The following is an 18,085-nucleotide window of genomic DNA, read 5'->3' as shown; positions in this document are numbered from 1 at the left end:
GAATGTAATGACATAATACTTAATTGGACAAAGTTTAAGAGAGCCGTGGTGGCTCAGGCGATGGAGCATTCATCTCCCAATGAGAAGACCAGGTTCGAATCCCAACGGTGGTTTGTCGATACGAATTTTGCTACTAGCTTGCATGATCTATTTGAACTTAACTATTTGAACAACTTAAACTATTTGAAATAAATCTTAAAACAGAAACTATGTTTAAGAGCACTGAAAGATTGTCATGTGTTGTGACTTAAACAAATAATACAAACATGTATTTCGTCATCCATCCTTTATTTTTTTTAAATTTTGATACATATTACGAATGATGCATCAATGAATCAGATTCAGACTTAGATTCAGAATTAGAAACACATACAGAATATTTCACAAGAACTGTGCTTATGTCCAAGACCATAAGAATAATGGAACTTGGTATTAGCATCCTTCATTTCCTATTCTTTTAAGAACACTTGCAATTCCATGTTTGACGCCTTCCTTTCTTTTGTGAAATGCATCGTCCTGTATCATAATTTCTGCTCTGACAATAGCTAATACAGCTTTGAGTTTGAGGACAGCCGTGGGGATCTGCTTCAGCAATAAAAACTAAATGCAAAATTTCAGAAAAAAAATTATTAATTAAAACAGCATCGTGGAAATATTTTTCTTCGTACAATAAAAGTTATAATTTTTTCGAGTAAGTAGAAAGAGTTTTACTGAGGAACTAAATATTTCTTCAGTAAAAATATAAAAATTTTAATTTAACGAATTATAAAAATTCATACAACATTTCAAAATTTATAGAAAAATTAAAATGGGATGTTCTGTAAATATACCCGTAATATAAATATTTTCCAATTTCAATATATTAAAAAAAAGACAAAATCAGAACGCGAGAAGGTAGGCAAATCAAAATTTAAAGGAGGAAAAGAAAACATTTTTTATATGTAAGTCTCATCTTACGATGAACAAAATATAAAATTTTTTGTTAATTACAGAATGGAACCTTTCTCGTAATCCTCTTTAAACTACTCTCTATTTCATAAAGCAACGAAGCAGGATTTGGTGTTTCTTACATTCGCCATTCCAAGCTAAAACTTATAAAATTTTGTTAGCGTTTTTGTTTTTTCCTGGCTAAAAAATGACTAGTAAACACCTATGTATAGACACTTATCTTCTACATTTTGAATAAAGTTTCTAAATATTTCTATAAAGATCGGACTTTATGCCAAACCCTGCATTATATAAAACAGAATAATTTGGTCTATTTTATAGCGATTCCAAGATTAGTTTATAACGATTAATTTACAACGGAAAGACAAGAAAAAAGTTCTTTGAACGCTATCTTCGCTTGCATCTGTAAGCAGCTAAGATAATTGCGCACCAGGTAAGAGTTAGATCCACTCTTTGAAGTGAAAGAAGCTCACCTACCAATAAAGAGAGTATATTGGTAGCTTTTATCAAATGAATTTTTAATCTAACTGAAATTGAACTTCTTGTGCCTGATTAATTAAAATTTATTTAAGCTAAAAATTTAGATTTCAATGTACTAAACATATTTTATAAAAAATTGAATTAAATATCTAGTATTTATTTTAATTGCATTACACTGAATACATTAAAAATCGTGTCCCTACAAAACAAGTAATAACAATGTTTAAAGAATATTTCATACTAACCTGAAATTCCTACCAAAAGAGTTAACAACAGAAAAGCACTTGCGAATTTCATTTTTACTTTTCTTAGACTAAAAATATAGAAAACATGATCAAAATCATTGAAATTATAAAATAAGGTTTTCTATTAAAATTCTCGCTCAAAAAGGGCACATTTTCATAAAATTCAAACAATAGACGAAAGGAAAAAAATCAAAAATAATAAAAACATAATTGTTCTAACAAAAATAATTTTCGTAAATATTGTAACGTGAGTTTATAAAAATTATTTCTCTCTAAAGAAATGTTTTACCTGATTATTTGTGAGCAATTCTGAAAAAAAAATATTATTGACAAATTAGCTCTAAATATTTTTTTCACGATGTTTATGTCTGCAAATAAAGAAAAATCTATTCATGCGGATAGTCTTTATGCGGAATAGGGAACTACAGTGGTGTTAATTGGATGTAACTTTTTTTACAGATACGATTTAAAAATTCTGTCAATTTTTGTATATATTTTTGCTATGTTGCATATTACCACATGGAGAAAATATTCCTGTACAATAGCCCTGCTGTGTGAAGACATTTCTGGTGAAAAAAAACTTAATTATGGTAATAAAAACCAAAATATACTCTATTCAAACCATTCATTTGATATTTTTTTCGCTCTAATCACAACAGTTTACTGGATGTTTCTTAAAGTTTGAGTTATTACCCATATTTAGAAAAAATTCTAAACTGAACTTGATTTTAATCAAATAAAGGGTACTTATGCTATGCTCTAAGGTGTCATAAGATAAATTTAATAAATTTTACCACAATTTCTAACCTTGTATTGATAATTTTAAAATTTCATTGCCAAGCGTTTCGGTTAAAATTACCGAGCTTTTTGCTGTTCCTATAGTTCCATTGTAACAGTTGTTTAGATAGTAAAACAGTTTACCTTAAAAGGATATTTTAACAGTAGATCATGGGCTATAAATTAAGGATAAAAAATGTAATTTTCGATGAAACAGTGCGAAGTTTGAACAGAATTAGGCAAATATTTTCGATATAAAAATTTTGATCCAGATCGCTCAATTTTAAATCTACTCCCACTTTTAGACTACCCACCACCCTCCCTTAGAACTGAAATATGAAAGACACAGTAACTTAAAGTCATGTTCGTAACAAGGATTAACAATAATAAACAAGGTTATAACTGCTCAATAATACCATCAAGAGAAGAAGGTGAAAAGAAACCAGATTTAAAAGAAAAACAAGGACTCTTGTTAAACATTCAATAGAACGGGGGTGGATAAAATATACCTTTCGAATTAGGCGAGCTGATCAGAAGTTAGATCAGCAGATTCTGACAGGATTAAATTGCTAAATAAACAAAGTTTCCTTATGTTATTCACATGCCACAAGTCATGGAGACAATAAGTAAAGTAAGTGCTAAAAAAATTAAATAGCTTTAGGTAAAACAGAAGTAACATACGTGGAAACTCAGTGGTGTAATGCACGGTATTGGTACAGCTTAGATACCAATTATAATAGTTGTATCTTGTAGATTATATTTAGTACCTACTAAATCATAATACAAGTAGTGCATAGTATTTAAATCAAAAAAGCATCATTTGCGTCAATAATAGCATAATGGTTTTTTATGCTTTCCTAAACAAACTAGTTCTATTTCTAATTCAATTTCTCCTTTTAGAGCCCATTGTATTTTTTTTATTTTAAACTATTTCTTCCAAAATTAATTGAGCATTATTAGCGTAAACAATAGTATAACAATTTTTTGTGTTTCTCCTAAACGAATTAGTATCATTTCCTTAATAATTTTAACTATCGTAGTTTTTTCAGTTAAAGCATAGTACCAAAATTAATTCAACACCATTGGTGTGATAAGTAGTATGGCGATTTTTTATGTTTCGTTTAAACGAATTAGTATCATCTTCGATGTCTCAACGAGGTCTTTTAACCGAATCAGAAGCTTGGAGAGTTGTTGGCTTGTTAGAAGGGGCCTAACACAATCCGAAGTTGAAGGAGCCACTAGAGTTTCACAAAGTTTGATTTCCGAGATTTGGAACCGTTTTTTGGAGACTGAAAATGTAGGCTGAAGATCAGGGCGAGGACGTAGACGTGCAACAACGTTCAATAAAGACCGTTATTTAACTGTTATTATTTCATTTGGAGGGAATGTGGCACTCGAAGTAATCCTACGTTCATACTCCAAAGAGTAAGATTTAGCGATAGGTGGGTGATGATCTATGCTGTCACCTCCAATAATGGTCGCACAGATCTCCTTATCATTCGAAATGGAGCTCTGAATGGTCGCGGATATAGAAATGAGATCCTGAAACCTGTTGCTGTCCCTTACGCTGCAGCAATTGGAGATGACTTCATGTAAATGGACGACAATTGCAGGCTACATCGGGCTAACTTGATGAGTGACTTCCTTTTGGAGGAAGGAATTTCTACGAATAAATTGGCCAGTGTGTTCAAAATCTTAAAACAGAAACTATGTTTAAAAGCACTGAAAGATTGTCATGTGTTGTGACTTAAACAAATAATACAAACATGTATTTTATCATCCATCCTTTTTTTTTAATTTTGATACATATTACGAATGATGCATCAATGAATCAGATTCAGACTTAGATTCAGAATTAGAAACACATACNTTGTTTTGAGCAGTGTATATTAGTAATTTTATAACATTTTAATAAAATATTTTAGGCCCTCATTTTTGCTCTTTCAACTCTTGGCTTAAATATGATTGAGGAATTATATTAGAATAAGAAATAGTTAACAGTGATCTAACTTCCACAAACCATTTAAATAAACTGTCATTTTAAATAAATCGCAAACATACTATTAGCCTCTCTATATGGTAAAAAGCAAAGACACCAAAAGGTTAAAATTACCAAACAGTTATTAAAATGATTGATAAGTCTGGAGATTATTTTATTAATTTATCGTGATATATTAGAGAATGCCATAAATACCATTTATTTGGTTATATATAGATATTTTTTTTTAGATTCGTATCTGTTACCAAATGTATTGCAATAAGAACTATATTTTTAGACTTTCTGGTGAACAGTGAATGGTAAAATTATCACGTGAATAGCTTAAATACTGTATATTTATGTTTAATTATGAAAATTGTTGTTTCATTTACTAGAGATGTCAGTACTAATACAGGTACAATAGTACAAAAAAAATATTTAGTACATATAAAAACTGCACCAGTACGGAGAAGCTTTAATACAGATACTGTGGAAAGAGATTTTTCAGGACCTATCCAAAGAGATAAGTAGAGAAGAAAATTGCTTGATTGTGTAAAAAATTTATAAAATATGGAAAAAAAACTAATAAACAATATAACTATTATAATTTAATTAGGCAAGTTTCAGCTGACAAGAGTATTTGAATTCCCCAAATGTTCAGAAATAGAAAAAGTAATTAATTTTAACTAAACCTGGAGGTATGATGGTATTGGAAATAAAATTCATGCATTTTGTCATGTTATAAAAGCAAATAAGGCAGGTCAAATAAACGGATGACCAGCTAACTCTGTCCACGATTTCCCTCACTCAAACGAACAAAATGCATTGTAAGGAGAGTTTGAAGGGAAAGTATAACAATAGTATAACTAGATTCCTTATAAAGGCGCAGCTTTTATTTTAAAACTCTATCTTTAGCTTTATTATATATTCATTTTATGTTTAGTAATTTATATACATATAAATTGATAGCAAGTTAAAACTTGAAAAATTATTTGTGAGATACAGAATTTTTACAAGTCTCGTCGGCAGTTTTATTATTCTGCTTTTAAATTGAATAACACAGTAACGGAAAAAATTTTATGTATGTTTACCTAGCTTAAAAATGTATTAATAAGTGGAAACATAGATTAAGCATGGCACATCTGCTGGACTAAGAGGTTGAGCTGTGTGAAAAATATTTTTCTTTTCAAAAAACAATTTAAATGAAAAAATTAATTTAAAATATTTTCTTAGGTCATTAATTAATAATTCATGCAAATATATATTAGAGAGCTAGATATTTATTTAGATAAGAGTTAAAGAATTGAATTAGATTTGGGGTTTTTAATTACCCCTGTAACTAGATCAATGACCTCTAGTAAACCTTAATAGACGGAAACGATGCGGCTGGATGCATATAAATTGCAGGAACTCAATTATTGATTCATTGATTAACCTCTGCTGGAAATTTTATAAACAAATTAGTAACTTGATTCGTGAAATGACTCCTACAAAATGGAAAATTACTTTTAAATCTTATTTAAATCGTTAGATGACGGAACCATGTAATACAATTTTGCATTTATATTATGTGATTTAAAACTCCATTCGCTTCAAGAAAATGCAATTTGAAATAACAGCCGAAATGTTTCAAGCACTCTAAACCAAGAGCCCATTTCCCAGATTTGACAGACGTGAATGATACAAAAAGAAGTGAACTGAAATATAAAATATAAAGTAGTCAACAAAAAATTTAAAAATAAAGTTGAGAAGCGAAATTTTAAAAATTAAACAGTAGTCGATAGGGAAAGAAGATAAAAAGCAGAACAATAAAAACCACAATGGTCCAGAGGGGAATATCAGGATAAATTGCATTTCCGTGCACTGTGCAGAAGTTCCAAGAAACTAACGTCGTTAACAAGGAAATCAGCATTCCTATGAATAAAACAAAATTCCAGTGTATCAAGATTAGCTGATGTGATTGGGGTGGAAATAATTTTGGCGTTGTCAGAACAAAATTTATGCCTAAAATTCCAACAATGCACAGCAATTTGAATTTTTTCAAATCCTTGATAGCGGGCATATTTATCGTGTTCTCTGAATCTAAATTTTAAAGCGCGGCTAATTTTTCCGATGTGACCAAAGTCGCACTGACAATTAGTGTGGTACATGAACCACAGCTAAATTAGACCTAAAGAATATGATAGATATATTCGTTATACAGATTTCGAAAAATTATCAATTGCTGCACATTGTTAAAATCTTGGACTTAATTTCAGATTAGACAATGCTATTCGACAAGATTATTTCCACCTCAGTCACATCAACTCATATTGATACTCGGGAATCTTTTTTTATTCATATGAATGTTGATTTCCTTGTTAACGACAGCCTTTCGATAGCGCGACCTCGCCAAGTTTCCATATCGCGTGGAAATGCATTTTACCCAGATATTCCCCTCTCAACCACTGTGTTTTTTTCTTGTTCTCTTTTTCATTTTTTTAGCTCTTGGCTGCAGAGGTTTTTCTACTTTTCTTTCTCATCTTTGTATTTTTCATTTTTTGTTGGCCTCTTAAAGTTTTATATTTAAAATTACTTTGTTTGCACTATTCACATCTGGCAAGTCTTGAAAATGGGCGTCTGTTTTTGAGCACTTGAAACATACCAACTGTTATTTTCAATATGTATATATTTTGAAGAGAATGGAGTTTTTTTTATCAAGTAATATCTTACCACTTCAGTTTCCTTGGATTATTTATTTATTTTTGTATTACTGCATGAATCATATCAATTTTTTAACAAACTAAAATATTAATATCATTGAGGAGAAAGTAGCAACTTCTATCAATTTTGGACTCGGGTCATTTTGTATCTACTTATATTCATATATCAACTTGGAACATTTAATATACTTATCCAACTGCTGACAGTAGGTACGGATTCATCATTTTGGAGCAGATGCATGAAAGGAAATTACAAATTTGATACATGAAATTTAATTTTTTTCGATTTGATACATATTCGATTCACTACAGATTTTTAAAATCATTCGACATTTTATTTTACTTTAAATTTATCAAATTATAAAAAAATTCCATAACTATTTGTTGAAAAGTTGATTATTATTATTATGTTTAAATGCATTCTTACTGTGATTTTCAGGTTTCTATTTATTTCAATTTTTTTACAATGAATCATGTGTTTTTTTAAGATTTTCATATTTTTATATGCTCAAAAAAATTAAATTAGTCTCATTTAAATGGTTTTATATGAAATTTATAGTTATAATTGATTTTAGTTTCATACCCAAAACTTTTCACAGGAAATATAGAATTTTTAGTTTTTCTTAAAGTTTATTATCAGTAAATAGATAAATTTAAAATAGTTTTAGCTCTAATCGAAGTGGAGTTTTAGCTCTAATCGAAGCTATAGAAATTTTATTTAAGAATTCATTCAATTTTCCACCCTTAATTTTGATTGAGATCAAAATAGAGATTAATATGCATCAAGCATCATGTGTCCGAAACTGATACCAAAAGTTTATCTATATAGGTTTGTAACCAATACTAAAAAATTGTATTTACCTATCTCTTTTAAGTATTGGTTAAAAAGTCATTCAAAGATAAATTAATGATTGGAAGTGAACACACGCATTGTTAAAAGGGTATATAAAGACATGTACCCTTATATATTAACAATAGAAAATACATTTTCTTTCAAACTTTTTATTGAATTTACTATGTTATGCATGTTGCATTAATATAAATGCAACATACATGATTTAATGCATTAATATAAATTGCTTCAATACTGTTATAAAATAAAAATTAAATTAAAAATTATAAAATTTACTTTAAATGTTATGTAAATCCATTTTACAATAAGTTATACATAAGTAATACATATATTTTATATAAGTTACACAAGTATTATTTCTGTATTATGAGTGATTGCATTAATTATTTATGATCAAGAAATAAGTGAAACAAAAATTAGCAATAAATATATAATATTGATTTTTCAATTATTATTATTTTGTTGAACACTGCAAAGACTCTCCTAGATTTACCTTATGAAGAATCTAATGTCTAAAATCATCTTTTTAACTGAGTGTTTTTCAGTTTTATTAATCATTTAATTAAAAATAATAAACATAAACATGTATAATATAGTAAGATATCTATATTGATACTTCAATGTCTTAATTAGTTTAATGTCTAGTGGTTTTTAATGTAAATAATGACTAACTAGATGCGATGTTTAGGTTTGTTATTGTCCATATGCGCAATGGAATAATTTAACATGCATATCTTATTGTTATACTTCACACGACCAAGTTAAAATCGTGTATTAACTGCGAAGAAGAAGAAGAAAAAGGCACTTAAAATACTTTATAAAATTAAAGAGACAAAATGCTCAAAGTAAATCTTAGAATGAAAACTATACCTTAAGAAAATATACAGTACTTACACAAATGCAAGACTTCCAAAATGATCATCTAATATCAAGAGTAGTAGCGGTTTTATATTAATGTCAGTGTTTGTTCAGCCTCGTTTATTGAGATTACAAGAGATTTTTTTTGAGATTTGACAATTCATGTAATTTAATTAGACATATACCCTTTCTTATGTTAAAGACTCAAAATTCAATACGAATAAATAAAAATGCGCCTAACATAAACTAAGCCTCCAATGAATATTGTATGACAAGATTTTCAGTAAATTTCGTAACATTGTTATATAAGCGCCTCATACGAATATAATAATGTTTTCGTTGCTTGCAAAAAAATAATCTCTTGTTGATTTCAATGAAGAGATTATTTTTTTGCGATTTGACAATTCATGCAATTTTATTAGACTTATACCCTTTCTTATGTTAAAGACTCAAAATGAAATACGAAATAAATAAAAATGCGAATATCATTAATGTTTGGGCATAATTTTGGGATTATGCTGAACGAGAAAATTTATAATGAAGTCAGATAATCTAGCCATTATTTAAAAATTTTACATAATTATCAAGTGGGACTGAAATGCTTTCGTATTTAGTTAGAATATACCTTATAATTTTCAAATAAACTAGTACTTTTTTTGAGGTATTCGTTCTGACATCTTTGTTTAGTTCATCCCAGACGAGTTAGTAACTGTGCTGACTACTCCGATTGGAAAAAATAAGTTTAAACAAATTGGGCAGTCCAGAAGACCCCTTATCATTGTTGTTTCTTTTAAATTTTTATGGTTTTTATTAAAGTATACTTTCATTTACAGCATAAGTGGTTCCCTTTCCACAATAGTATGCACAAACCTGCAATGCTACACTGTTATAATCTTCATTCTAAAATTTACTATTGTCAAATGACCGACAGCAATCTGTCCATCCAATAACCCGTAAAATTTATGGAAAAGAACATTTTTATCTTTACGGTTCTTAAACCATTTACAACTAGAATAGTTTTAAAGCAGTAAAAAAGAAACTTAATTGTATGAAAATAGTTATTTCTGGTATATTGGATAAATCGTACTCTTTGTGCATAAAATGATAGTGCTCAGTGTTTGTCAAATGTTTGAACACAACCATATTTTTTTGTTCAAGAAATTTCTTAACGGCAGATCAGGTACCCTGTTCGAAAATTCTGGTTCGAAGCAGTTAAATAACATTCTGTTTAATATTTTTTTACTATATTCAAACAAATCAATCAAATAATTATAAATATAATAATAAAATTATAATAATTATAATTCAAACTGTTAACTGCGAGAAAAAAAGCGTTTTTCTACTGCTATTACCTAATGCGGTTAAACAACCAGACTTTTATCGAATCAACAATGCCCACCTAATAGAGCAGCGTGGTACATACTTTAGCATAGAGGGTTAATCTGTCAACTCACCACCGCAATATATCCTCTTGATGAACCACATCCTAACTCCTATGCCTTTCAACGAAAAGTCTAACTCCAATAAGTTTTTTTTTTACGGTTTTGAAACCATTCTAGTAAACTGTTTAAAAATCGTAAAGGTAAAAAAAGTTTTTACCATTAACTTTACAGTTAATGGACAGGTTACTGCCATTTATTTTCAAGTAATTTCAGAATGAAATTTCAAACAGTGTACCATTGCAGGTTTGTGGATTGTATTGTGGAAAAGAAACCACTTATTTTAGCTGAAAACAGTAAATGCAGTGCACTTGAATAAAAATCATAAAAATTTGTCTAAAAAACAGTGGTAAGGGGTGTTGTGGACTGACGAATTTATTTAAACTTTTTTGTTCCAATCTGAGTAGTCACCACGTTCACCTGATCTTATCGAATTTGTTTGGGATGAGCTAAACAAGGATGTCCGTACGAATACATCAAAAAAAATTTCATAGTTTGTTTGAAAATTAAACTAAAAGGTACATTCAAACTAAATACAAAGAAAAAAGAGAGAAAAAAAACATTATTTTTTTTCAAAAGTTTTATTTTGTTATTTTCTCTGCTTAAACTCGACAATGCTTCGTCTGTAATAATGTTTTTTTTTCAGAGATAAATATTAATTTTTGATGCCCAATGAACATATTTTCAATATCAATTCAATATCAAGAAAATGTCTTACAATATATATATTTAAGTTTCTTATAACGGAACATCCTGTATTCTTTTTCGATATTGTTGAATTTAACGTTTTCTGCTTTAACTCTAAACTAAACTAAGCTAAATTTCTTTAATCTAAATTTTAAATAAATTGTAACTTAATTAATTAAGTTCAACTAAACTAAGTTTTTGTTTTAACTAAATTTTTCAGTGCAGAATTTTTTTTCGCTTTTATTTAAATAATAATAATAAATAATGTTTAAATTTGAACACATTTTTTAAACTAGAAATTTATTTTTTAGGCAACCTCAAAGTTTGTAATGTTCATTTCTTTCTATTGCTCACTTTTTAGTTATAGTATTATTCATGTTATAGTTTTATTCAAAGCAATCTGAATTGATCGTGATGCGTTGAGGGTTACGGTTAGAAAATAATCTATAACAATTGTGCTTGATAATAAAAATAACTATGAAATATTTCCTTACATAGAAAAGTAATTAATATTTTGATTATACAAATAAAAATAATTATCATGAATAATTATTTAAAAAATATTCTTAAATTTTCTTGCATAAACGCTTATCTTTTACCATTACTGGGACAGATACATTTATTTTTTAACGATGATTCATGTTACGTCTACAACGCTTCGATACAACTAAAATTTCAGTCCAATTGCTGTATTTTAATAATACATTATCACAGAAGTGTTATATCAGTATTTTAACTAATTATTTTATAGAGTTTGAATTATTTATGCATGTTTTGACAGCTTTTTATTTAAATTAAAATAACAAATTTTTCTTGAGAATGTAATCTATTGGTTTAATTTTTAATTAAGATAAACTTGAATTTTCCATTTTTTGATTCACTACACCAATTTTATGATGGCTTGAGGCTTAGGTTCAGCGCAAAAACATCTACAGATCTTTTATGACTTTTCAAAAGACGTGCAATATGTCTTTTCTTATCATTGCTATAACCGTGGTATACAAAGAAACAAATACGCTGCTTCAAATATACATATAGTGACTATATAACTTCTCGTTCATTAAAAATAAAATAAAAACTCTGAAAAAATAAGACGTAATTCTTAGTCAGGAATTTAATTTCATCATGTACTTAAAAAAAGTCAAACTAATGAATCTCTTGAAACTTATTAAAATAAACACACAGAGTAAAACTTTTTTTAGCTTTCTTTATTTAATTCTTTACTTTCGAGAGATTTGTAAAGCATTTTATTTCCATTATATATATTGAAATTTTAATAACAGAAGTATAATTTAGAATTAAAATGTCATATATTAAAACTGTCTTGTCAAGTTTCTCATTAATTAACAGGCTCTAGTATAATTCTAAGTTTAACCATGAGACATCCTACATTAAGAGGGTGTTGCTTACGTCCCTTACTATGATGCACTGTTGTGTTCGAATTATCACCCATACCGGTGCATGAGCATTTACCATCTTTACATTCCCCTTTCTGTTGTTCAATTTTCACGCAGTGTTTGTTGCATCTTTCTTCCCTACACTCTTTTCCTTCAATAACAGCAGCTAAAAAGAAAAAGAAAACAGAATTTTCAGAAGTTGATGTACCCTATAAAAAATCTGGGTAAATGTTTAGCCAATACTTGGTGCAAAGTTTATAATTGCACCATAAATTGTTTAAATGAAAAATACACTCTATAAAAAAAGAATCGACGCACCAAGAACGCACTAAGACGCGCAAAATCGACGCTAGATCAGGCTGGAATGATGCAGACTGGGGACGTATAGTCTTTAGCGACGAATCCCGCTTCAAACTGTGCCCTGACGATCATCGAAGACGTGTTTGGAGACGTACAGGGCAGAGGGGGGATCCTGCCTTCACTATTGCACGCCACACCGGCCCTCAACAAGGCATTATGGTCTGGGGTGCCATTTCCATAAAATAAAAATAATTGAAGTCAAGAATAGTTTAAATTTAGTTTCACTGTTACGGAATTTTTCTTTTTCCAATTAATAAATTTCAAACTAATAACACTTCAATTAATTAATTTTAAGTACCATATTTTAACAGTGCAGCTATTTCTTCATGTATTAAAGACATGAAGAAATAGCTACGTGTCCCTCAATAGACTGTTCACAATAAGACACGATTCCCAATAGATAACTTAAGTCAAACATCACTGGCTGAGTTCAGTGTGTGTATCGGTGACTACTTTGATCAGTTGCGATAGGCCCGAGGGTGTACACATCGATTATCGTCAAACACCACTCTGCGGTAAAATGCTGGACTACCAGCGCAGGTCGACGGACTACCATAGCGGCGGAGCTATCACCTCTGCAGAGGATCAAAATAGCGATGGCATGTCTTCGGATCATTCTCGAAGATGTTACCATCGCCATCATTCTATTGTGCATCTCTAGTGCGACGTGAATAAAGTACTATTACTACTGTTAGACAGTCTTGCCTATCAAAACTTACGGACCTACAAAATGCAACTTTTAAATACAAGCATTTTAAGCAAAAACTGCTCTGCAGATAAATTTTAGAATATTTCCAATAATGTTGCAGATTAATACAGATCATTTCTCTACTAAAAGATATCAAACTGTGACAGAAAATTTGATTTGGAATTAGATTTTTAAGAGCAGATTCAGAGATTAATAGAAATGTTTTTGTTTACAGTTGGCTGGAAAACGAGACCCCGAATTAGAAGGTGACATTTTGAGATGGATCGAGGCTATCATGGGACAAAAATTACCTAATGGACCCTATGAAGAAATCTTGCGAGATGGTGTGATTCTTTGCAAGTAATGTATTCAGAAGAAAAAATCTTTTTAATGTCCTTTTTCATAAAGTAATTTGCATTTTACAATTGAAGATTAAAGGGGATTTATATTTTTCACAAAAATGATGATTGGAACGACATTAGTGGAATTTTCAGGTTCTTTGATAAGTTTTAATAAATCAATAACGTGGAATATCGGTTCCCCTCAAGAGTTATTACACATTGTAGATAGTTTTGGCCGTGCTAAGGAAAAACCGTTCCTGTCTGTCTTGATTTTTTTTTTTTGTTTTTCTTCGTAGAATCAGCTCTCTTACTCCCAAACCACTCTTCCGCTTGATCTTCAATTGTGAGAATCTCTTATTTTATTTGTTTCTATGCTGCTAGATTTATTTTTAACATTTTATTTTAATTTTTCAAATAAGATACTTTAGGTTATTTTCTTTTTTATTACACGACATTAAATATTAATGAGACGAGTTAAGTGATCGCATTTGTAAAATATTCTTTNCAAATCTAGAACCCGATACTCGAAATTTTTGCTCTGTTACAATCGTACCCTGTTACAATTGACCCCACTCTCCCCTACGGTTTTGTAGCGTTCAGCGTCGAAAACAGGAAGGAAACTCACGCATGTACTAAAATTCAATACGAAGTACATCAGAAGATGTCACTGTTACCTGAAAAGACTATAAAATAAATTGAGATTTGAGTAAGTGTCTTTAATTACTCGAACAATTTTTTACATACAAACTTCTTTCTTTGTGCAAATTAAACTTAAGACTACATACTTTAATGCTGTATGTATAGAAAAAATTATTTTTTTAGTATTAAAATGAAGTTTAATCGAAACATTCAACCAATTTTTCTTAATTTCATGACTACTGTATTCAACATATTTTCAAAACTATTGTTTACCATGTTACCAGCTGCATAAATACTTGAAACTTTGAAAATAATATTTTTTTAATATAACAATTAATGTCCGATGGCCCATTGACTTGAAAAAATATTCTATACATATGAAATTGACAGTGGGCGGGGCTACCCGACTCTCCCCTATAATTAAATATTTTAAAATCTATATTAGCTCTTTTTCAGTAAATAAGTGCAATACCAGTGACAAATAAACAGTGAATTCGGCAATATTTTAACATCATAGCGTGCTGCCAAATTTACAGTTGGTGAAAATTTTCTAAATCCACGTTTTAATTGCGCAACAAAAAAATACAGTATTTTCCTTTAGGATTAAAACTTTTTATTAATATTTGTGCTTCTGTTTTGATTTTCATGTGGCATCATTCTATATCGCTTATTTTTGTTTATCATGTCACATAATTACATGAATTTTTATCGATGCATTCTTAAATGGCTTTGAAGTAAAATTTTCGAAAGCAAGTTAAACTCCATTTCATCTCAATTTAATACTGAAGAGAAAGGCAGGTTGTCATGGAAACTGGATGACTATTTAAGTTGGCTGGTTGCACGAGGTAGCAAGCAAACAGAGAAAGCGGCCAATATTGGCTTTAAAGAAAATAAAATGCTATTAATTCTTTTTTCGCCAATAATCTTACTAAAATTTAGACCAAAATACAGAAAAGATCAAAGTATTTTTGGAGCATTTAGAAGTAAACTAATTTCTTATTCTGATTTTTTAAAAACAGATTTTCTTCTTATTTTTTTATCTAAAAGAAACTAATTAAATAAACAAAATATTGTCTTTAAAAAATTTTTTTTGATAAAATCTTAGTAAAAAAATACATTGATGCTCATAAAAACTTTACTTTAGATACTTACTTTTCTACTCAACTTTTTCTTGCTTTCTTTTTTTTTTTTCAGTTTCCTGATTATTGATTTAGTTTACATTGGTGTTTTGTGGGAGAGTGAAAATTCAATACAGGAAAAAAAAATCATATGTATGCTTTATAATATTAACAGCTCTTTTTTTTTTATAAAAAAAAAGTTTTCTAAAAAAATTTTTCTCGTTTATCAGAAATTTTTATCAATGGTTTTAATAATTCCTTATAAATATTAACACTGCATATCAACCAGAATCGAGAACTAGTGGGAAATGTTATCACAGCGCATTCCCTATGAACTGGGTGGTATTCTTGCACACTTGAATTGGTAAGTCAATTTTTTTCTTATATTAATTATTATTTTTTAAAATAATTTCTAAAGTATTTTTTTCTTCAATTATCTTCTGAAAATTTCTGAGAATTTTTTAAGCATTTCTTAAATTAAATTTATAAAGATTTTTTGAATATTTACTTTAATATTTAATTTTTATTTTTTTAAATGTATTATCTTTCTTTGAAGTTTTTAACTTTTTGAACTTTTAATGTTTTAGTGGTTAATATCAAATTTAGGATCATTTAATCAGCGATTGTTCAAGTCAAACAAATATATTAGAAAAATAATAAACCTTGCATTGACGTAAATGTTAACTTGATATTGTACAATAATACAAAATTACAAGTATCAAAAAATCAGCTTTTGCAGTGTATAGCGCTCCCACATAATATTAAAAAATATATTATAATGATGATAAAGTAAAGAAAAGAAAGGAAAAAAATCATAGACTCCTCTTGTTGACTTGTCGACACAACATCCAATTGTTCGAAAATAAATATAGATTGGATAACCAAACGAAACGAATTCGGTTGACAGCTAAAGTAGCAGAGCTGTAATCCAATTTAGGTATCCGCGTTCCTCAACTTATATTGTAAGCTGGAAGAAGTCACCGAACACGTACTTGTTGCCTTACCATTTGGAAAGATCCTAAACCCATTACGAGCCTGATAGTTTTAACTCATTAAACGCCGCTATATAAACCGTTGAGAAAAAATTGGAATTTTGGTATGTTTTAAGGTGTAATATACATTTCTAATCATATGAGCTTTAAATATTTGAGAAAAGTTTAATTGGTTGAAAGATATAATAAGGTCCCAAAAGGGAGACTTGGCGTTTAATGGGACTAACATAGCTCTCTTACACACTACGCTACAAATTGAGTGTTTAGTTTCATTAGTTGTATATATTTTGATAGAAATCGCCAAGTCTGTTTTAATGGGATCAATAAAGTTAAGTATGAAATAAACATGCTTGAACGAAGAAGCAAAATAGTTCACAAATATTTTTACCTGTTTTATTATTATTCTTTAAATTTGCCTGTTTTACATTTTTGTATGAAGCAAAATTGTACAATTTTTGTGAAGCATTACTTTACATTTTTCACAACACAAAGGAGTGTTCTTTTTGCACAATTTACATTTTGACTGCTTATCAGCCTGTGTAATGAAGTGATTAACTCCATCAAAACATATGCTGGTATTTACTTGCCCATGCGGTCCAAGTCCATTCGGCGCAGTCTCCAGTCCCATGATCACATCTCGAAGAAATTTTAATTGTGACATCTGTCCATTAACCTCACAATGAACCCTCCATGCTGCTAAAACAGCCATGTTAATAGTGTTGGTGAAAAAGGGCCACCCTCTCTTTTTACCCTTTATTTTGGGTCCGTAAGTACTCAAAAATCAGTCAAGAAGATCAACACCGCCTGTTAAGAATGCCTCGATCCCCCCTAGCGGACAAATACCGAAACATTCAATTACGAACTTTTTCTCCACGAGCGTGGTATAGCTTAGAATTTGTCATGAACAACGTACAACTCTTTTCATCTGTATATAGCTTTCCCTTTTTTATCATGCTTAATTATTAAATTTAATTCTTAAACGTTTTGTGCGAAGTATTTTTCAGCCTAAGTGTATTAGTTATCTACAGCTCAAGACCTTTGGAAGAGAATACTAGGTGAAGGCAGAACAAGAAGCCGAAACAAGGTAAGATTCCTTGTTGATATATATTGAATCTTTAGAAGTCTTTGTTTAGTATTTAGTTATATGGCATCCCCTGCTGGGATGTAGTTAACTTTTTTAATTTGAACACTTATTCAATTGAACTGAAAAATATAAATTAGCACTAAATTGAAAAAATAAACAATGGAGGAAGGGGTAACAATTTTAAAGAAAAAAAGAGGTTTGCTTAGATCGTCTGTTACTAAAGCACTGAATGTATTAGAAAAGGAACTTAAAACAGAAGTGTCAGATATCAGTGTTTTAGAAGAGTGTTTGCATTTTCTTCTAAACAAAAATGAATCACTTGAATCGATTAACAAAGAATTAGAAGTTATGTTTACATCTGAAGAGTTTGAAGACGAATTTTCGAAATCGGAAGAGTACAGTGAAAAAGTTGTTCGTTGTAAATTCCGCGCTACCAAGAAAATTGAGGAATTAAACGAAAACATATCGATTGAAAAATCTAAAAATAAGGAATCCTTAG

At 29.3% G+C, this 18,085-nt stretch overlaps 1 long non-coding RNA gene across 4 annotated transcripts; it reads right to left on the bottom strand.

The window, feature by feature from the left end:
- Positions 1–277: 277 nt before the first annotated feature.
- LOC122273095 (uncharacterized) lies at positions 278–8,954 on the bottom strand. Of its 4 annotated transcripts, none has more exons than XR_006227500.2 (3): positions 8,878–8,954; positions 1,674–1,741; positions 278–600 (listed from the first exon to the last, which is right to left on the bottom strand). It is a non-coding gene; the product is annotated as an uncharacterized lncRNA (long non-coding RNA). The 4 variants fall into 4 exon arrangements; XR_011638125.1 differs by lacking the exon at positions 8,878–8,954 and adding an exon at positions 5,520–5,543; XR_011638123.1 differs by lacking the exon at positions 8,878–8,954 and adding an exon at positions 2,960–2,983.
- Positions 8,955–18,085: the final 9,131 nt, after the last annotated feature.

The sequence above is a fragment of the Parasteatoda tepidariorum genome, chromosome 1, assembly GCF_043381705.1.
Source record: "Parasteatoda tepidariorum isolate YZ-2023 chromosome 1, CAS_Ptep_4.0, whole genome shotgun sequence".
Classification (NCBI taxonomy): Eukaryota; Metazoa; Arthropoda; class Arachnida; order Araneae; family Theridiidae; genus Parasteatoda; species Parasteatoda tepidariorum.
This window is presented reverse-complemented; position numbering and strand designations above follow the sequence as displayed.